Consider the following 20686-nt stretch of genomic DNA (forward strand, 5'->3'; position numbering starts at 1 on the left):
TTCCAGGTTGTACATGAGGAAAGGCAACTGGTTGCTCTCACAATTGCAAATTAAGGGTTAATTCGATGTTCAATTGCAACTTTAAAAAGCCGTAACATGTAAACTCCTTCCTGCCACGAGGGGAAACCTGGTCCAGTGCTCACTTCCACTACAGGTCTTCCTCTACTACCCCATCTTTCTCTTGAGTTCCCCAATATTCCTTTCATCAAAGGAGCAAGGAATGTGCCAGAATAAAGATTAGCATATTAGACTGGTTGGGAAACTCAACTTTAAATCCTCGCCCATGAGTTTTACTGGGTGACTAAAAGCCAGTCACTATCTTTCAGCCTAAACTACCGCATAGAATTCTTGTAAAGGTAACATCAAGATGTATAAATCTGCATTGCCTTGAGGCCCTGAAGAAAAGGCATGATATAAGTGCAGCAGGTACACAAAAATAATCTTCAGGAAAAACAGATGGGTTGGCAGAAACCAACTTGTGATGATGTGGGGAAGGAAATGTAGTTTTGACTGAGAAAAGAGGATTAAGAATTGTGTTTTTTTCCCCTTCTGCTGATCTGTCAAACAGATTGCTTTTACTTCATGGCTGTGTTGAAGATAAATTAAGATGGCAGCTGATTTGATTTTTAAAAAATCTCTAGCAAGTCTCACGATTGGTCTATCAGAAAAAGAGACTTGATATTTGAGTTTTTTGTTTGGGAATAAGTCCCATGGGCTTCAATGAGTCTTAGTCCCAAATAAATGTGGCACATTTTCCTTTCAATCTATAAACAAACAAACAAGAGATTGGTGGACATGTAAGATCAAAGAAAAATCTTGGAAATTATCAAATAACATTTGCCTGCTTATTTGTTAGACTTTTTATATCACTGACTATCAACATGACCTGGCACTTTAAGAAATGTATTTGCACTACAAACCTAAACATGTTCTGAAGCTAATTCAATTGATTTTAGTCAGCTAACTAACTAAAGTCAGAGGCGGGATACAAATTTTTAACAACCGGTTCTGTGGGTGTGGCTTAGGTGGTGGGCATCACTTGGTGGTCATATGACTGGGTGGACATGGCTTGATGGTCATGTTATTGGCTGGGTGTGGCCAACTCAACATCACTCACATCGGCACGCATCTCCTCGCCTGGCCTCTCATGACTGTGGGGATGCTGCAACAGTCGTGTGAAAAATGGTTATAAGTCACTTTTTTCAGTGCCATTGTAACTTTGAATGGTCACTCCACACAAGCAAAGTACCAGCAAAGGAGGGGGAAAAAACTCCAGAGAAGTTTCTGAGACAGGAAGTCTAGTCCTGCCAAGAATGTAATAAGGGTTAATGGAGAGGCAGTTTCTGTAAGCAACACCAGAATGTTTCCTTCCTGCCTTCCTTACAGGATTAGGCTAGTAATTTCTTCTAACAACCAGTTCTCCGAACTGCTTAGAATGTTAACAACCGGTTCTAGCGAATAGGTGCAAACTGGTAGAATCACACCCCTGACTAAAGTGTATATCTAGCATGTATGAAAATCTATGATTTCTACAAACACACTCACACAATCACACACACACCTTGGCCTGTAGCTCATCTTATCCCCCATTAATGGCTGGTAGTAATTGAGCAATAGCTGGAGACTACAGGTCCCTGAACATTTGGTGTTAAGGGTGGTAGCTTTAATGTTGAGCATGGTGACACTTTATTTCACATTTCCAATACTTTGTGTAAGAGCCCTTCCTTCCTTCCTTCCTTCCTTCCTTCCTTCCTTCCTTCCTTCCTTCCTTCCTTCCTTCCTTCCTTCCTTCCTTCCTTCCTTCCTGTTTCTTTTCTTCATGTGAAGGCAAATGTGAATATAAATAGCAGAAATCACCAAATAATTAAGTGGTGCTTTCTGCACTGAACATGCTTGCATTGTCTGGAATTGATCCATTTGCAAGCTATTGATTTGCGTCATACAGATACAGAGAGGAGAGGGAGACACCAAAAGAATAATCCGGGGTGGGGTGGGGTAGTGGGACTTACCTCAGAGTAGATATGCATGAGATTGCACTACCGCTGTCTTCTGACATGAAACAAATTGCCTTATACGTTTCCCTTATAAACAAGATCAACTTTTTCTGAGCATATAACCAATTCATGTTGGGCAAAAGAGGCATTCTTTGGGCAGGCTATTTAAGGGAAGAAATTTAGTGTTTATGTCAGTGCTTTGCTTTCCTCTGAGGAAAGAAAAGGAAGATAAGATAATTTTATGTGTGCTCTCAATTTTCCTTTGAGGAAAACAAAAGGATTCAGCTTCCTTTTGGATGTGATTAAAAGTCAACCATTTATGCAGCCTGGCTTAGAACATAACTTACCCAAACTTAAGTAGAAAGAACAGTTCATGTTAGCACATAGATTGGAAGATATCCTAGACAAGCTGGCTAGTTAACTAAGATTTATTCAGAACGTCTAGTCCAATTACTAATAGAGATGAGATAGTGGGGGCTAGAGGTGAAGTTGTACAAGTGAGGTTTTCAATTGGGTTGGTCTATTTTTTTAAAAAAATAGTATTGCTGATCCTTCTAAATTTCTTAATAACTTCCAGTATTTTTTTAAATTTTGTTTCTTGTGCTGAACCATCTTGAAGCAATTCAGTTACTCTGAATTGCTTCAAGATGGTTCAGCACAAGAAACAAAATAGCAATAAAATACATTATACAACAAAACACTAAAACAATGCAAAACAAAATCCAGTAAAACAGATTCTGGAAAGGATCTTTTTCCAACATTCCAATCAGGAAGAACAGGAAATGAGTTTTCAGCTGATGTCTGAAAGCGATTATAACAGGTGCTTCCTGAATTTCTTGGGTGAGGGGAGCATGGACACCACCACAAAAAAGACCCCCCGCCAGGCAGCTGCCAATGATTCTCCATACATATAGTAAGACTTCTGCAGTAAACCAGAGCTCCTGCTAAACGACAATAAGCTCTTCACCACCCTAAAGGCCTCCTGTAGGGAAAGGAATGGCAGAACCTGGGCTTGGAAGTTGTAACCAAAAGAGGAATCAGCCTAGAGTCTCTACGTAGCCACAAACATGCTTAGTCCAACCCCTCTTGAATTCGGTTGGCCCTTATCTAGTGCCAAGAAAGTGCTAACCATTGGTTGAATAGATTCCTGTGCATAGGCATGATTAGTAATAAATCAGTTTAATTGGAACCTCACATGTGGTCCTAATCTTTTATGCCTGCTGTGCCACTGGATAACTACCTGAGGCTGCAACTGAGGCTGAAAAGTAAGCACTCTTTGCAGCCTTCATTGTCGCACAAGAGGCATGATTCTATGCCCTAAGGCAAGGGTCCCCAACCCTCAGGATGTGACCTACTATTGGGCTGTGGCTTATTCAGAATTGGGCCGCACGAGTGGCTGGCTGGAACATGCATGCAACTCAACTTGAGCAAATGGCAGGTTGGCAGACATTCATTACATAAGTTGAGCTGAGCGTGTGCATGGTGGCCCATTCCTCATGTGGCCCAGTTCCCCTCCCCCCCACCTACCCACTGGGCTGCACAAAGTTGGGAACGGCTGGCCCTAAGGCATGATTCTTATGCCATTCGTTCTCTAGCATCTCCTACCTCCACAATGCTAGACAGGGCACTTATGGACAACTGCATCAATGATCCATTTTGCTTCCTCTTTCCATAGATCACTAGCAGATTTACCAGCCCTGGGTTCTGGGAAATCCCCCCCTCCCAACATCCAGAAATTCATCAGGCTGCATTAGTTTTAAAAAGCGGACACTTTAAAGAGTCTGTCTTCCCTAGAGAAAGACGTGATGCTAAAAGATCAAAATTTGAAGTCTATCTAGGACAGAGAAATAACTTCAACTTTCCTGCAATGTCCATACCATTTACCTCTTGAACTGGAGCAAATTAATCAACCATACGGGCTACCTTACATCTTAGTCCAGTAACGGAACCATGTCTATCGTAGAGGCACAGTGGTTAGAGTGTTGTACTGCAGGTTACTTCTGCTGACTGCCACCTGTCTACACTTTGGCAGTTTGAATCTCACCAGGCTTAGGGTTGATTCAGCCTCCCATTCTTCCGAGGTGGGTAAAATGAGGACCAAGATTGTTGGGGGCAATAGGCTGACTCTGTAAACCGCTTAGAGAGGGCTTTAAAGCACTGTAAAGCAGTATATAAGTCTAAGTGCTATTGCTATTATCCAATGTGAATAGGAGAGAGGTAAGTCAGATGTAACTTTAAATTCCCAGGGTTATATGAGAAGAGGTCCTGCAGGAGGAGCATGTGATCAGTTTGTCTGTTAAAGAGTTTCATCTGACAAGACGCAAAATATGGGCCTTTTCTGCTATGACATTCATCCTCTGGAACATCATTCCTCTCAAGATGAGAATAGCTCCAACCCTACTGGAATTTAGGATTGGTTCTATCAACAGGCTTGAGAATGCTATAGAAATAGGGAGCCTATAAGGTGGCTAATCTGTGTTTAGGATGCTGGTCCATTTTCCTGCTGTCCTATTTATAGTGAGTCTGGATTGTTTTAAATTGTTCAAATTGATGTATACTGTATTGTTTTATATTCATTTTACCTGATTGTTTTATTATACACCACCCACAGTGACATCTGTGAGATGGACAGTTATATAAATCAAATCAAATAAAAAGGTTTCAGCAAATATGGGGTATTAAATAATGCAGGGAAGTATCAGATGGTTGAATTGAGTCTAAAAACAATCAGGGAGTCCTTAGAGCTTTTTCAGAATAGATAGAATATCATCACCCCTTCTCTCTTTACTAGAATTTGGCAGCTGCATTTGGAACAAATAAGGCCTATTTCCAATAGTAGGACCTCATTACAGTACACCAACCTAGAAGTTAGGTTTTTTTTAAAGTGAATAAATCAAGACCAGATGGTATCAGGAGCATTTTTAGCAGACACACACAGTACTTGTTGGGGTGTTCAAGGATAACTTTCGTTAGCCCTAGTCTTTTAGTTGGTGGTTGGCTGGTTGGTTGGTTGGTTATCAAATTTATATAACCATCCATCTCCCCAAAGAGGAGCACAACAATAAGGCAGCCAAAATAAAACAGATAAAAATCTAAAAGCCAAAGTAATATATATCATAAAAACAAAAATACTCACCCAGGGAAAAGGTAAAGGTAAAAGTTCACCTCGCACATACGTGCTAGTCATTTCTGACTCTAGGGGGCGGTGCTCATTTCCGTTACAAAGCCGAAGAATCAGTGCTGTCCAAAGACATCTTTGTGGTCATGTGGTCAGCATGACTAAACGCTGAAGGCGCACGGAACACTGTTACCTTCCAACCAAAGTGGTCCCTATTTTTCTACTTGCATTTTTACATGCTTTCGAACTGGTAGGTTGGCAGAAGCTGAGACAAGTAACGAGAGCTCACTCCATTACACGGTGCTAGGGGTTCTAACCACCGAACTGCTGAGCTTTCTGATCAACAAGCTCAGCATCTTAGCCACTGAGCCACCACGTCCCTATAACCCAGGATAATGGGAGGATAAACATGGACCCTCGGCAATGGAGCCAAAAGGGCAGATCTCCAGGTCCCTGGGAGCTCAATGCCTGGCAGCCTAATATAAGGTCTTGAGGGCCTTATGTCAGGATGAAAGACATTCCATAAGGCAGGTGCCACAGCAGAGGAGGCACATCTCCTGGAACCCAACAGATATATGTCCCTAGTCAATGGTACCCACAACATTCCTGCTCTGCAAAATTTAATGGGGTGGGATGATATAACTGGGGGTGGGGATGGCCTTTTGTAATGCAGAATTGCCCCTTTACAAGTCAGGGACACCAGCCTGGAATTAACGTTCTGGTGTATTTAAGATTCTACTGGTATTCTTAAAATCATAGTTTCCCTCTTGCAGAAATGGACCATTTTTTTTTCTTCTTTTCTTTTCTTTCTTTTTCAGAGTGAAGGTTTTGACAAGCTGAGAAGTCAGCAGAGGTGGTGAAAATTCCCTAGCTAAGAAAGATCAAACTGTAGAAGCAGCTGGTCTAGAAAGAAGGAGTAAATTATGGGGCATGGACATCTGTACTCCAGTTAAACGACTAAACCAAATGCAAACATAGTATTGTCTAAAAAGTGAGAAGGGAAAAAAAATCTATATGAACAGCAGAGAAGAAAGTCAAATATGTATTTGCTGAATACACAACAAATGCTTTTTTCCTGTGAATTCCTGTAGGAATACAATAAAACAAATAAAATACTTTTACTGTACTAGGAAGTTATTCTGAACCTTAACAGTAGCACATTCTCCCAAGCTGCTGGGGGAAAAAAGGGAAAAAAATGTTCAACACATTTCTGAAGCTTCTGAGTTGCTTTTCCTAAATGCTTGTCACGCTCTGGAAGCTAACTAAATTTAGTTCAACACGACATTTTATCTGAAATAAATGTTAAAATCACAAACAGTGAAAAGGAAGGGTAGGCAAAAATACAACAGGACTGGGACAAAGTGATCTGACCATTTGAAGCTGGGGCTCCAAAATGGTCGGAGCTTCTAAAGAATTTGAACTCACCTTCACAATTTATTCAATAGATGCTGGCAAAATGAGGGATGGGGAGAAGCAGCATTCTTTCCTTCTCTCAGTGGGAAAGAAGCTTTCTGGAATAACTTTCTCACCTTTCTGGAGCTGGTTTGGGAACATAGGAGATTGCAGCCTATCTCCAGATGCCCATTTCCCACAATTGATAAAAGCTGCCAGTGGTGCAGTTGTTAAAGGGCAATATTTATTTTATTTATTTATTTGATTTGCCAATTGTTTACAAGATAATAAGTATAAATGTATACATAGTTGTGAATACATGAAATGGGTACATATATGAAAAATAAAAGAATAAGAGAAACAATAGGACAGGGACGGTAGGCACGTTGGTGCGCTTTATGCACGCCCCTACAGACCTCTTAGGAAAGGGGTGAGGTCAATGGTAGACAGTCTAAGGTTAAAGTTTTTGGGGTTTGGGGAAGAAACTACAGAGTCAGGTAGAGTATTCCAGACATTGACCACTCTATTGCTGAAGTCGCATTTCCTGCAATCAAGTTTGGTGCGGTTTACTTTGAGTTTGTATCTATTGTGTGCTCTTGTGTTGTTATGGTTGAAGCTGAAGTATTACAAGAAAACTCTACCCACAGCCTGGAGTTCAATCCTGATAGGTTAACTTGGACTTCCATTCTTCTGAGATTAGTAAAACGAGGACCCAAATTGTTGGGGGCAATATTCTGACATTGTAAACTGCCCAGAGTGTGTTGTAAAAGTGTTTTGGGGTAGTATATAAGCCTAAATTCTATTCCTGTTGCTAAAGGTAGAAAAGTTTTCCATTGGTATTTGGAATATCTGAGGCCTGTGCTCACCCTCAGTTTCAAAACATTCTTTGCCATCAAAGGAGTTGATCCAAAACTCCTGATCATGGAGGCTTACTCTTTGCCTAAGAGGGAACAAATATACTCTCTTAGTACATACAGACTTCAGTATATCATGAATATGTTAGATAAGGATAAGCTTATTTATGTGAGCTGCAGTGGTGCAGTGGTTAGAGTGCATTACTACAGGTTACTTCTGCTGACAGCCAGCTGACTGCAATTTGCTAGTTCAAATCTCACCAGGCTCAAGGTTGACTCAGCCTTCCATCTTTCCGAGGTGGGTTAAATGAGGACCCGAACTGTTGGGGGCAGTATGCTGACTCTGTAAACCATTTAGAGAGGGCTGTAAAGCACTGTGAAGCAGTATATAAGTCTAAGTGCTATTGCTATTGTTATATACAGGTGAAACTCGAAAAATTAGAATATTGTGCAAAAGTTCATTTATTTCAGTAATGCAACTTAAAAGGTGAAACTAATATATGAGATAGACTCATTACATGCAAAGCAAGATAGTTCAAGCCGTGTTGTGTCATAATGGAGGTGATTATGGCTTACAGCTCATGAAAACCCCAAATCTACAATCTCAGAAAATTAGAACTTTGTGAAAAGGTTCAATATTCTAGGCTCAAAGTGTCCCACTCTAATCAGCTAATTAAGCCATAACACCTGCAAAGGGTTCCTGAGCCTTGAAATGGTCTCTCAGTCAGGTTCAGTAGGAATCACAATCATGGGAAAGACTGCTGACCTGACAGTTGTGCAGAAAACCATCATTGACACCCTCCATGAGGAGGGAAAGCCTCAAAAGGTAATTGCTAAAGAAGCTGGATGTTCCCAAAGTGCTGTATCAAAGCACATTAATAGAAAGATATGTGGAAGGGAAAAGTGTGGAAGAAAAAGGTGCACAAGCAGCAGGGATGACCGCAGCCTGGAGAGGATTGTCAGGAAAAGGCCATTCAAAGTGTTGGGGACTTTCACAAGGAGTGGACTGAGGCTGGAGTCAGTGCATCAAGAGCTACCACACACAGGCGGATCCTGGACATGGGCTTCAAATGTCATATTCCTCTTGTCAAGCCGCTCCTGAACAACAAACTGTCAGAAGCGTCTTACCTGGGCTAAAGAAAAACAGACCTGGTCTGTTGCTCAGTGGTCCAAAGTCCTCTTTTCTGATGAGAGCAACTTTTGCATCTCATTTGGAAACCAAGGACCCAGAGTCTGGAGGAAGAATGGAGAGGCACACACTGCAAGATGCTTGAAGTCCACTGTGAAGTTTCCACAGTCTGTGTTGACTTGGGGAGCCATGTCATCTGCTGGTGTTGGTCCACTGTGCTTCATTAAGTCCAGGGTCAACACAGCCATTTACCAGGAGATTTTGGAGTATTTCATGCTTCCTTCCACAGACGAGCTTTATGGGGATGCTTACTTCATTTTCCAGCAGGACTTGGCACCTGCCCACACTGCCAAAAGCACCAAAACCTGGTTCAATGACCGTGGGATTACTGTGTTTGATTGGCCAGCAAACTTGCCTGACCTGAACTGCACAGAGAATCTATGGGGCATTGCCAAGAGAAAGATGAGAGACATGAGACTGAACAATGCAGAAGAGCTGAAGGCCGCCATTGAAGCATCCTGGTCTTCCATAACACCTCAGCAGTGCCACAGGCTGATAGCTTCCATGCCACGCTGCATTGAGGCAGTAATTGCTGCAAAAGGGGCCCAAACCAAGTACTGAGTACATATGCATGCGTATACTTTTCAGAGGTCCAATATTGTTCTATGTACAATCCTTGTTTTATTGATTGCATGTAATATTCTAATTTTCTGAGATTGTGGATTTGGGGTTTTCATGAGCTGTAAGCCATAATCATCACAATTATGACACATCACGGCTTGAACTATCTTGCTTTGCATGTAATGAGTCTATCTCATATATTACTTTCACCTTTTAAGTTGCATTACTGAAATAAATGAACTTTTGCACGATATTCTAATTTTTTGAGTTTTACCTGTATATTCATACACACATACACACACACACACAAACACAGAGTGTCTGGAGACAAGGACCAGATATAGAATGATAGTCAGATTTCCATCTGTAAATGGAAATCATTATGCTATAATATCTTTTTTAAAACAACAACAACAACCAGGAATCCTTGATTGTTAAATTTACAGAGTAATTTCAGGCATACTGATTGTGGTCCCCAAATGTTATCAATCCCTGCTGTTTTGAAAGCTGTTTGGGTGATTTCCAGTGAGATGCAATGAACTAATTTGCTGCTTAACAAGCTTTTTATCCTTTGCAAAAGCTTATACTCTTACTAAGAACAAAGAGTTTTGCAGTGTTTTAAAGACAAATTCATTTATTACCACATAGGCTTTCAGGGTTCGTCACATGAACATTTATCATGGCTTACAATAGTGTGAGAACTGTACACATGTTGTGGCCTAATAAATAAACAAAAAAAATTGATCACCGTACTCCAAAAAAGAGGTTGACACTTTGGAAAAAGTTCAAAGAAGAGCAACTAAGATGATCAAAAGCCTGGAGACTAAACCATATGAAGAACGGCTGCTGGATTTGGGTTTGGCTAGTCTAGAGAAAAGTAGAATTAGAGGTGACATGATAGCAGTATTCCAGTATTTGAGGGGCTGCCACAAAGAAGAGGGGGTCAAATTATTCTACAAAGCAAGACAAGAAACAATGATTGGAAACTAATCAAAGAGAGAAGCAACCTGCATTGAGGAGAAATTTCTTAACAGTGAGGACAATTAACCAGTGGGACAGTTTGCCTTCAGAAATTGTGAGTACTCCATCACTGGCGGTTTTTAAGAACAGTCTGGACAGTCACTTGTCTGAAATGGTATATAATAGCACATATATTTATGTGCCACCCATTTCATCAGAGACAACTAATTATCAACAGGGAAAAGGTGGCATGAGAACACAATTAAATGCATTCACTTTTAGGACCCCATTTGTTTTAATTTGCTCAAAGAAGTTCACAAAATTCTGCTTTCTTGGACATTTTCCTTCCAGACAAAATTCTGTTTCCTTGTCTGTTTCCTTCCAGACAAACAAAAGAGGCCATGCTGAGATGGGAAAGTGGTAAATCAATGAATAACCACCAAAACAAGACACACATATCAAGTTGTACTCCTGGCAGGAAGGCTCTTTGATCTAACGAAGGTTTCTATCAACAGAACAGAAACAGAACTTGTTTCTACAATTCCATATTCCCTGCTTGGACAATCCAAAAGTTCCTCCAGAAGATGAGGAAATTCCAGGTGAAACAGGGTGATCAGCAAAATGCACCATAGTAGACAGCATTGATGGATATCATTGTCCTATTTTAAATTTTCATCAAACTTTAAAAGTTTTCATATGGTTAAAGTAGGCCTTATATCTGAGATAAATGTAGCATTAACATTTCCAATTTATCTTTTTTAACCTCTCTTCTGCTCCTAATTTTGCCCCACATTATAAACTTAATAATAATAAATAACATCCACTTTATTTATTTATAATGATATATTCCTGCTTATGTAAGTGCAGTTTGCCAGCATTAAAACAAAATTCAAATCATAAAGCATGACACAAAACTCACAACAATTAAAATAAACATTAAAATATTAGGACAACTGAAATCTGTTAGCAATGAAAAGCTCGGCACTCTCTCCTACCTTATCCCAGTGGGTATAATTTTTCACATCATCAGCATCCATCCACAGTGCTAAATTTACTTTAAAAATCTCCTAGTACCGTGCTTAAATCACTTCTTCACACTGTTTTTTTTTTATTGATTTTTAAAACAAACATAAACAAACAAAACATAAAAACATCAAGCCATCTTCCACATGTATATACAGTGTGCCGGTTGGTTTACAAATTGTTTTGTGCTTCCATTTCGTAGTCTTCAATTACAACTACCTTGTATATAATCTTGTATTTTCAATCAAATATTAAATACATTAATATCATTATTAATCAATCATTTGACTATACTTTTATTCATTCATGCTTTATGAAATAATCATATTTTACTTAATTTGTTTCATGACAAATTCATATTATCATCCCAAATCTATCCTAGAATCATTTTGTAGATATAATAAGAAAATAATACATCTTTATATATTTAGTATTTTCTAAAAGTCTATATTTCATTACAATATTTTATTGTCTAACCATTGATAGAATAGATCCCAAATTTTATAAAATTGTTTATCATCTTGTTCTCTAATTTCAAATGTCATCTACTTATTTCAGCACATTCCAATATTTTCTTAATGATTTCCTCCTGTGATGGTATTTTCTCATTTTTCCAGTTTTTAGCAAATACAATCCTAGCTGCTGTTACAATCAGGTATTTCAAGTCTTTACTATATATTTCAGGTAAAATTCCTAATAAAATATCTCTGGTTTCAAATCTATATGTTTTTTTGTCATTTTTCCCAACCACGTGTGGATTTTAGTCCAGTATTTTTTAGCATCCGCACAAGTCCACCACATATGGTAATATGAGCCAGGTGTCTGATGACATTTCCAACATTTTTTGGATTTATTCTTGAACATTCTTGCTATTCTTGTTGGGGGAAAATTCCACCTGTAAAACATCTTATACAAATTTTCTTTATATGCTGTTGACATTGTCATTTTATAATTTTGAGACCACAATTTTTGCCATTTCTCTAGATCAATCCCATATCCAAAATTCTTCCCCCAAGCAATCATTGTTTCTTTAACTTGTTCTTCTAGTTTAATTTCTAATAAATATCCATACAATTTTTAATCACCTTTTCATCAGTACCTGTCAAAATCTTATCTAAATCAGTCAGTTTATCATAGAAACCTTCTGTTTTAGAATCTTTATCATACCTTGAATGTATTTGCGCATATGAAAACCAATTCATCTTTATACCTTGTTCCTTTGTTCCTTTTTGTATAGATTTAAGTTCACCCTTTTCATTCAATATCTAACACCATATCTAACTGTTTGTTCCTTTTTGTATATTATAGGATAAGAAAATGCTTCAATAGTTGATAGCCAGACTGGAATTTTCAAATAACATTGTCTTTTAATCTTCTCCCAGTTTAACCACAGAGACTCCCGTATATAATGTCTTCTAAATTACCCCTGTTCCTTTATACCATCAAAAAAGCATGCCACCCCAACAACAGATCATGTCCTTCTAATGTCAACAATCTAGTATTTCTTAATGTTATCCATTCCTTAACCCACATCAAATTTGTAGCTTGGTAATACAACTCCCAATTAGGCAAACCAAATCCTCCTCTTATTCTAGCATCTTGCAAAAGTTTTAACTTTATTCTTGCTTTCTTACCTTGCCATAACACAATTTTATTTAAATCTTCAAAGTAGTCTTTTCCAAACCTAATTGGAATTGTTTGAAACAAATATAAAATTCTGGGTAATATATTCATCTTGATTGTTGATATTCTCCCTATTAATAACAGTTGTAAATTTTCCCATTTCGCCAAATCTAGCGCTATCTGCTGTTTAAGTTTGATATAATTGTTCTCTTTTAGTGTACTGCATCTTGCTGTCAAGTATATCCCCAAGTACTTGATCTTATTCGTGACCTGAATTTTCAATAGGTCTGCCAGTTCTTCCTTTTGTCTTGATAGCATATTCTTTGTCAAGATCTTTGTCTTATCTTTATTTATTTTCAAACTAGCCACCTTTCCATATGTCTCTATCTTTTCTATCAATTTTGATGCTGTTTCTAGTGGGTCTTCTAAGATAAAAACCAGATCATCTGCAAATGCTTGCAACTTAAATTCTTCCTTTTTAATTTTCATCCCTTTTATATTCTTTTCATCTCTAATATTTCTATTTAGGACTTCCAAAGTTAACACAAACAACAGAGGTGATAGTGGGCACCCTTGTCTTGTTCCTTTTCTTTTTTTTAAATAAAGTTTTATTTGGGTTTTCACACACAAAATACAAGTAAAACATCTTTTTTTAAAATAGCATGGTCCCGGGTTGAATTTCTTTATACAGACACAAAACTCAATTTCATGGTCCTTTTTGTATTCTATTCCATATCTTTTACTATTTTACATTTTCTATATAGTTTTTCCCCTCTTTTCATTTTCTCAATTTTATTTTGATTATCTCATCTTAATTCAAATCATTATATTTATACTTTTGTCTGTTCTGTTTCAATTTCATATTATCTTTTCTCATTAAACAAATTTTCTCCTGTAGTTACTAATTGGAGTATGACACCTTTATATCTTTTAATTACATCCATTCAACGCTTATTTAAACTTCAATATATACCTTAAGTTTATGACCTTCAATATAATACATAATACATAACTTCCAATCGAATTCTGCTTGGTACATTCTTATAATACACACTATATTCTTTTTAAAAAAAAGAAAGATTGTAAATATATGTAATTATAAACCCTCATTCCATTCCAGTTCAGTTCTATCATTAATAATTATTAAAATCTTAACATCTTTAACACTTCTTTTCAATGAAATATCCTACTTCCTTAAAAACACATATAATCTCCATAATTAATTTTTCCCTTATTTCTCTTCACATATGTTTTATAAATCATTAAATATACCTTTTGTTACATTTATTTATTGACAAGCATTCCACTGAATTACAATAGCTATTTTTTCAGATATTTTAATCATACATTGTTTCATATTTTCTAAAATTATTTCTGCTTCTAATATAACCATATTATCTTATGTACCTTTGCAGAATCCCTTTTTCCATTAAGTTTTCACCCATTATCTCTAAATAGGCCCTGTTTCTCTATATTTTGCTTCTGTCCTTTATAACTTCTTTTCCTTTCTTTCTTCCCTCTCATCTTCTCCCTCCCCTTTTTACCCCTTTGTCTCTCTTGTTCTAATTCTCTCTTCTGCATTTCCCTCTTCTGTTGCTTTCTGATTTTATACTTATTTTTCACTCTATTTTTTTTGCAGTTGTTTTTCCCAATCTTAAACTTTCCATTCTCTTTCCCCTCTTTCCTTTTCCCCCCATCTAAGATTACTTGTTCATTAAAGATGGCTTCTTCTTTGTCGCAATCTTCTTGTTCTGCAAGCATTTCTTGTTGTTTCTCATAATTCCAAATCTCCATTTCTAAAAACTGAAATACGAAGCCAAAAGAACCTCTCCCTTCTTGTGCATCTTCTTTGTACTTTTTAAGTTCCATTTTCAGTTCTTCTAAAAGTGGAGCCATTTTAAACAGTTTTAAACAACCACCTGCTTGATTTTAGTCATTCAAAACAATAACCAAGAATCCAGAAATCATCAAGTAATCCAGATAGTCCCGATTTATATCTTCTTATTTCTTTTTCGACTTTCTCTTCCTGGGGTTTTTGTTGCGATATTTCAGTTAGAATGTATCTTTTGGAAGTCTTGTTGAGATTTTGCTGTAAGTTCTTTTTTAATTCCAGGCAGTCTCCTCCCTTCCAGATCCTACCCTTTTATTCTTTTTCTCTCCTTTCCTGTTTTCAAAAGCTTTTAATTATCCAGAAATCTTTATTATCCCTTTGACTTTTTATTTTCAGCATTAAATGCGTATTGATGTCAAAGTGGATTTTTTTCCAATTTCTTGCTTAAGTCTCTTAGCTGTCAGTATAGGAAAAGGAGAAAACCCAAATCTTTTCCCTTTTCTCTCTCCTTCGCAGCTTAAAAATCTTCTTAGGGAACAATGTTATTGTTTTTTAACATTTTCAATTCCAGGGTACCTTATTTGTTGCTTTTGCTGTTTGACCCAGTCAACCAAAACTTTCTCTTCTTATCTTCCTCCTGCACATTCTTTTCCAGTCGAGTTCTTCTTTGTGGTGGCCATTTCTAACCACCGCTGCAACCGCCTTCGGGAAAGGGAGTAATGGCCAGCTGGGGAGGAGAGATGTGGCTCTCCTCAACCCTGCTGGCAGTCTCCCCCCTCTTCACCACCTCTATGGGGTGGTTTAGCCCCGAAACCAGCCGGCTCGGGGCGCTCCAGCGGCGCGCACGGATCGAAGCCTCGCAGAGATGAGGTTTCTGTCTGCCGCTGAAGAAGCTCAAACCAGAAGTCCCGTCTTGTTCCTTTTCTTATATCGATAGAGTCTGTCAGTTCTCCCTCAATCATTACCTTTGCCGTTTGCTTATGATATATAGCTTCTATTGCTTGAATAAATTTTCTAGCAAAGCCCATCTGTTCCAGCAGTAATAACATGAATTGCCAATTCACATTATCAAATGCCTTCTGTGCATCTAGAAATATCAGAGCCATTTGTTTTTCAGGATGTGCCTCGTAGTATTCCAAAGTGTCCAAGATTACTCTCATATTGTCTTTAATTTGTCTCTTTGGCAGAAATCAATTTTGATCAGGATGGATAAAATTATTTAAGTATTTTTTAAGTCTTTCTGCCAATATTGAAGCAAAATTTTTATAATCTGCGTTTAGTAGGGAAATAGGTCTATAGTTCTTGATTTGTAATGGATCGGTCTCCTCTTTTGTAACAAGTGTAATATAAGCTTCTGACCATGATTTAGGTATCCTCTTCTTTAACATAACTTCATTCATAACTTCTAGCAATGGAAGATTCAACGATTCTTGTAATGTTTTAAAGAATTCTGCCGGAAGTCCATCTGGGCCTGGTGCCTTTCCATTATTTTGCTTCTTGAGTGCTTCAGTTAACTCCATCATCGTTATATTACTTTCTAACATTGTTTCAATCTCTTTAGATATCTGGGGTAACTTAGCATTCTGTAGGTACTGTTTAACTCTTTCCTCATCAATATTCTCTTGTGTGTATAGTTTCCCATAGTAGTCTCGAATGATTTCCTTCTTCTCTTTACTACCATAACAAACTTGGCCTTGATCATCTATTAATTGCAATATTTTCCTTGATTCTTTCTCTTTTCTCAATTTATATGCTAACCATCTACCTGGTTTATTTGCATCTTCAAAATAGTTCTGTTTGGCACCTCTGATTTTCTGTGCTAATTCTTCTTTTTCTATTAGACCCATTTTATGTTTGATTATATCCATTTTTAACCTAATGTCCTTTTTCTGTGGCATTTTCTGTAGCTCTTTTTCAAGTCCTTTATACTCATCCTCTAATGCCTTAGAGGCAAATCTTTTCATGATATTTCTTTTCCTTGTATAGTCTATTATCAAGCCTCTGGCATATGCCTTCATTGTATCCCATACATTCTGGATTGATGTATCTTCTTTTTTGTTTTCTCTAAAGAAGAAAGCCAGTTCTTTCTCCATCCACTGTGTGAAGTCTTTTTCCTTTAATATAGTATTATTTAACATCCATCTAGATCTTCTTCTTTGTCCTTTCCATTTAATTGTCATTGTATTGTGATCTTCCCAAGTATCTGTTTCAATATTTATTTCTTGAATATTAGTTAACAATTCTGTTGACATCCATATCATATCTATTCTGGACCATGATAAATGTCTATTTGAGTAGAAGGTGTATTGTTTAGTTTTAGGATTTCTTTCTCTCCATGTATCTTTTAAGTTTATTTCATCTACCATTTTAAAAAAAGATTTAGGGAGAGTCTTTCTATTTTGCTTTATTGTTTTCTGTGTTGTGTAGTCCAGTTTATTGTCTACAATTCCCTTAAAATCTCCCATCATAACTATATTAGCATAGTCCAGTTCAATTATTTTCATATGTAATTTTTTATAAAATTCTTCTTGATTGTCATTCGGGGCATAGATTGCAATCAGGAGTGTTTTCATATTATTGTCCATTATTTCCACCATTAGTATTCTTCTGTCGTCATCAGTATAAATCAATTTCACTGAGACGGTCTCTTTAATATATAAAACCACTCCTCTTTTCTTGCATTGTGTCAGGGAAGTAAATATTTTCCCTAATTTTGGCTGTATCAACACTTGTTCATATTGCTTTTTAATATGTACTTCTTGTAGGCAGATTATATCAAATTTTAATTTCTCTAATTTATGGAAGGTTTTCCTTCTTTTAACAGCTGAATTAAGTCCATTTATATTAATTGTAATCAATTTTTTCTCTTCCATGGTTATATTTTGTAGTTGGGTTTGACAGCTCTCGTGGATCTTGGTTCATGTTGTTCTTTGGCTTCCTCCTTTCCACCTACTGCACCTTCTTCTTTTTCAGTCGTCATTTGGCAGTCCTCTTGGAGTTCAATTAGTGAAATTTCTTTTTCTGCCTCTTCCTCTTTCCCTCTGAAAAATTCAGTGTAAAATGATTCAGCTTTCTCAATTGAATCAATTCTATATCTCTGTTCTTGCCATGTGAACATTAAACCTTCTGGAATCAGCCATTTATAATTCACCTCTTTTTTAAGTAGCAATTTGGTCAAGAATCGGTATTCTCTTCTCAGCTCTCTCACTCTTCTGGGTACTTGTTTCAAGACCACAATCTCCTTGTCTTTGTATTTCAATGTTTTCTCTCTTGCCACTTGCAATATTTGCGTTTTAATGGCTTTCTTTGTATATCTGATGTGAACTTCTCTTGGTAGGCTATTTCTCATTGCATATCTTGTGAAGACTCAATAGGCCTCATCTATTCCATCCATCATCTTCTCTTCAGTTACTTCCAAAGCTTCAGCCAATATTTCTATCATTATCTCAGCTAGATTTTGTCCTTTTTCTTCCTCTATGTTTTGGAATCTAAGATAAAATTCTGATCTGTGCATCTCCCATCTCAGCATACCACTTTTATCTTGTTCAACCACAGTTAATCTGTTATCAATGTCTCCCATCTTCTTGTCTCTTTGTTTATCTTCTTCTTCAATTTTTTGGAGTCTCTCATCATACTTCATCATCACTTGTTGGATGTTCTCCACTTTTTCATTGGTTTTCCCTGTTCTTTGTTCAATGTTCTCTATTCTCTTTTCAATATTCTCTGATCTTGTTTGAATATTTTGAATTCCTTGCATAATCATCTGCAGGGTCACTTTTTCTTGTTCTTTTTCTTGCCTTAACATTGTCTGTATTGAACGTTGTCATCCAGATGGTGGAGAGGAAGAAGTTGAAGTACATTGTCTGTATTGAACGTTGTCATCCAGATGGTGGAGAGGAAGAAGTTGAAGTTGAGAAGCCAGGAGCTGTTAATTTCCTACTCATTTTGAGCAATTCAAAATCTTCAGGTTCTTCCAGACCTTAATCCAATTGTGAAATAGCCAATTGCAGTTCCAAATAAAAATAGTAGGAAAAAAGAAGCCAAATAGTAATAAGAATTAAAAAAAAATTTTTTCAGGTTCTTGCATACCTTAATCCAATCAATTGGTTAGATAACAGTAAAAATTCAAAAATGAAGGAAAAGACCATAAACACACACAAAAAAGAAAAAGTTGTAAAATCCTAAAAAAAGGTGGAAAAGTGAAGAATAAAAAGCTAAAAAAAGAAAGGAAAAATTATTCAGGTTCTTCAACACCTTAATCCAAATATAAAAGGATGCATAAAAAAAGAAGGCCAGAAAGATAAACAAAAAAAAAACAAAAAAACCACTATGGAAGGTAGATGGAAAGACAAAAATACCAGGGAGGGAGAGAGAAAAAAGAAAAAAGACTACTCCCTTAAAAAGAAAATGAAGGAAATCATTAATACTAAAGCTTTTCCTTTAAAATAAAAAGCAAGTGTAGAAATTTAACTTCCAAAGACAAGGGAAAAAAAACAAAGACAAGTTCCAAAGAGCCAAAAATCCAAATAGCTATTACAAAATACAAACTGATGAGGAGGGGTAGCGCAACTTAGAAAAACTAAAAAGAGCACACTGCACTTTGTTTAATTATCCAAGGCTCTTGTTATAACTCTCTTCTCCAGAGACTTATCACCTTTTCTTTTCCTATAAGCTTCAACACCAAACTCCAGCTGTTGATAGAAGCCCAGAAGAGCACCTGCAATAATACTCTCCCATGCTCTTCCCTCTATCTTATCAAACAGGCAATGTCCTTGAAAAGAAATCTCAGTTCTTTCTCAGCTTTGTCTGGTCAAAAGAGAAATAAAATATTTCCAAGCCTCTAGTTGGCAGTGTTACAAAGTTTCTGTTGCTTTCACTTTCCCCCTCCTTTTCCAAGCAAAATATAATAAGAATTAATTAAAAAAAGAAAAAGATATTTTAAAAAATAACTAAAAGGGGGTCTCTAGCCTAAAATATTATAACATCAAAAAGGAGAAAAAGAATAGATAAAAGAAGAAGAAAAAACCAGTCCAGTTTCAAAATATAAAATCATGTATAGAAAATCCAGCAATGAGAAAAAAAATATATTACTTTGACATTCCTGTTTAAAATCACTGCTTAATCACTTCTATCAAAACTTTTACAGATTCTTTATTTTCCTTAGGGTGTCCTTTCAAATCTTAGAATAAAGAAAAAGTTCTCACCAAACCGGCACACTCTCTCTTTCTGTTCTCTTTTGTTTCGGAGCTGTCCCACCTTCAGCAGCTTTAATGGCTGCCTCTTTGCCGCTGGCAAGAAGAGCTTCTTCTGGATCTACCAGGGACTTTGCGGTATGGGATCGACAGGATGCTCTCTTCACTTTCACCATCTCTTCAGGACGGTTTAGATCCAATTGGACCGTCCAGGAGCAAAGATATTGGCAGCAATCGCAGACCTCCAAGATCGCATGCCATATTGTCGCGACGCCAGCTCCGCCCTCCCACACTCTTTTTCTTAATGTTTGCCATCTGTTAATTTAACCTGGGCTAAGGCAAAATAATCTTGTAATTCATGCCTAATACAATCATCACCTGTGGGTCATTTATTCAAAAGGTTTCTTTCAGTATGCTTAATTCAGTATGGAATTTTTCCTTCATCTTCATTTTCTAAGAAAGACATTCCACGATTTGTAAGGAAGCTAATTTCAAGGTGTTACCACCCTCTAGGACTTCAAGGAAAAGTAGCAGCATTTAGTTAGCACAGCTGAAGAGTGGGAATTTAGAAGAATTCCCAGACTGTAAGAAAAAAAATAGACTCTTGTTCGGTTTGTGTAATTTGTTGCTGTGTTTCTCCAAGCAACAATGTACTTTCCCCCCCACTTCATCTCCCTGGGCTCTTCTGGTTTCCCATTCATCTCATTTCTTTTAGGTAAAGTTCACCTTTGATTTATTTGATTGTATTTTCACCTTCTAGACTTCTTACAAAATACAGCTTATTGAATAAACTGGGGGGGAAATATAGTCACCGCTGGTTATAGATTCTTGGTAACAACCATTTTGTTATGTTGTTGTTCAATGTCCGATGGTTTCATAAATAGATCTATTGAGTGCATGTTTCCGGCAGCATTTAAATCTCAGGAATAAATCATTGCCCATTACCACA

This window comes from Notechis scutatus, chromosome 1, assembly GCF_049901735.1.
Source record: "Notechis scutatus isolate UNSWTSFEM ecotype Mainland chromosome 1, rNotScu1.2, whole genome shotgun sequence".
Taxonomy (NCBI): Eukaryota; Metazoa; Chordata; class Lepidosauria; order Squamata; family Elapidae; genus Notechis; species Notechis scutatus.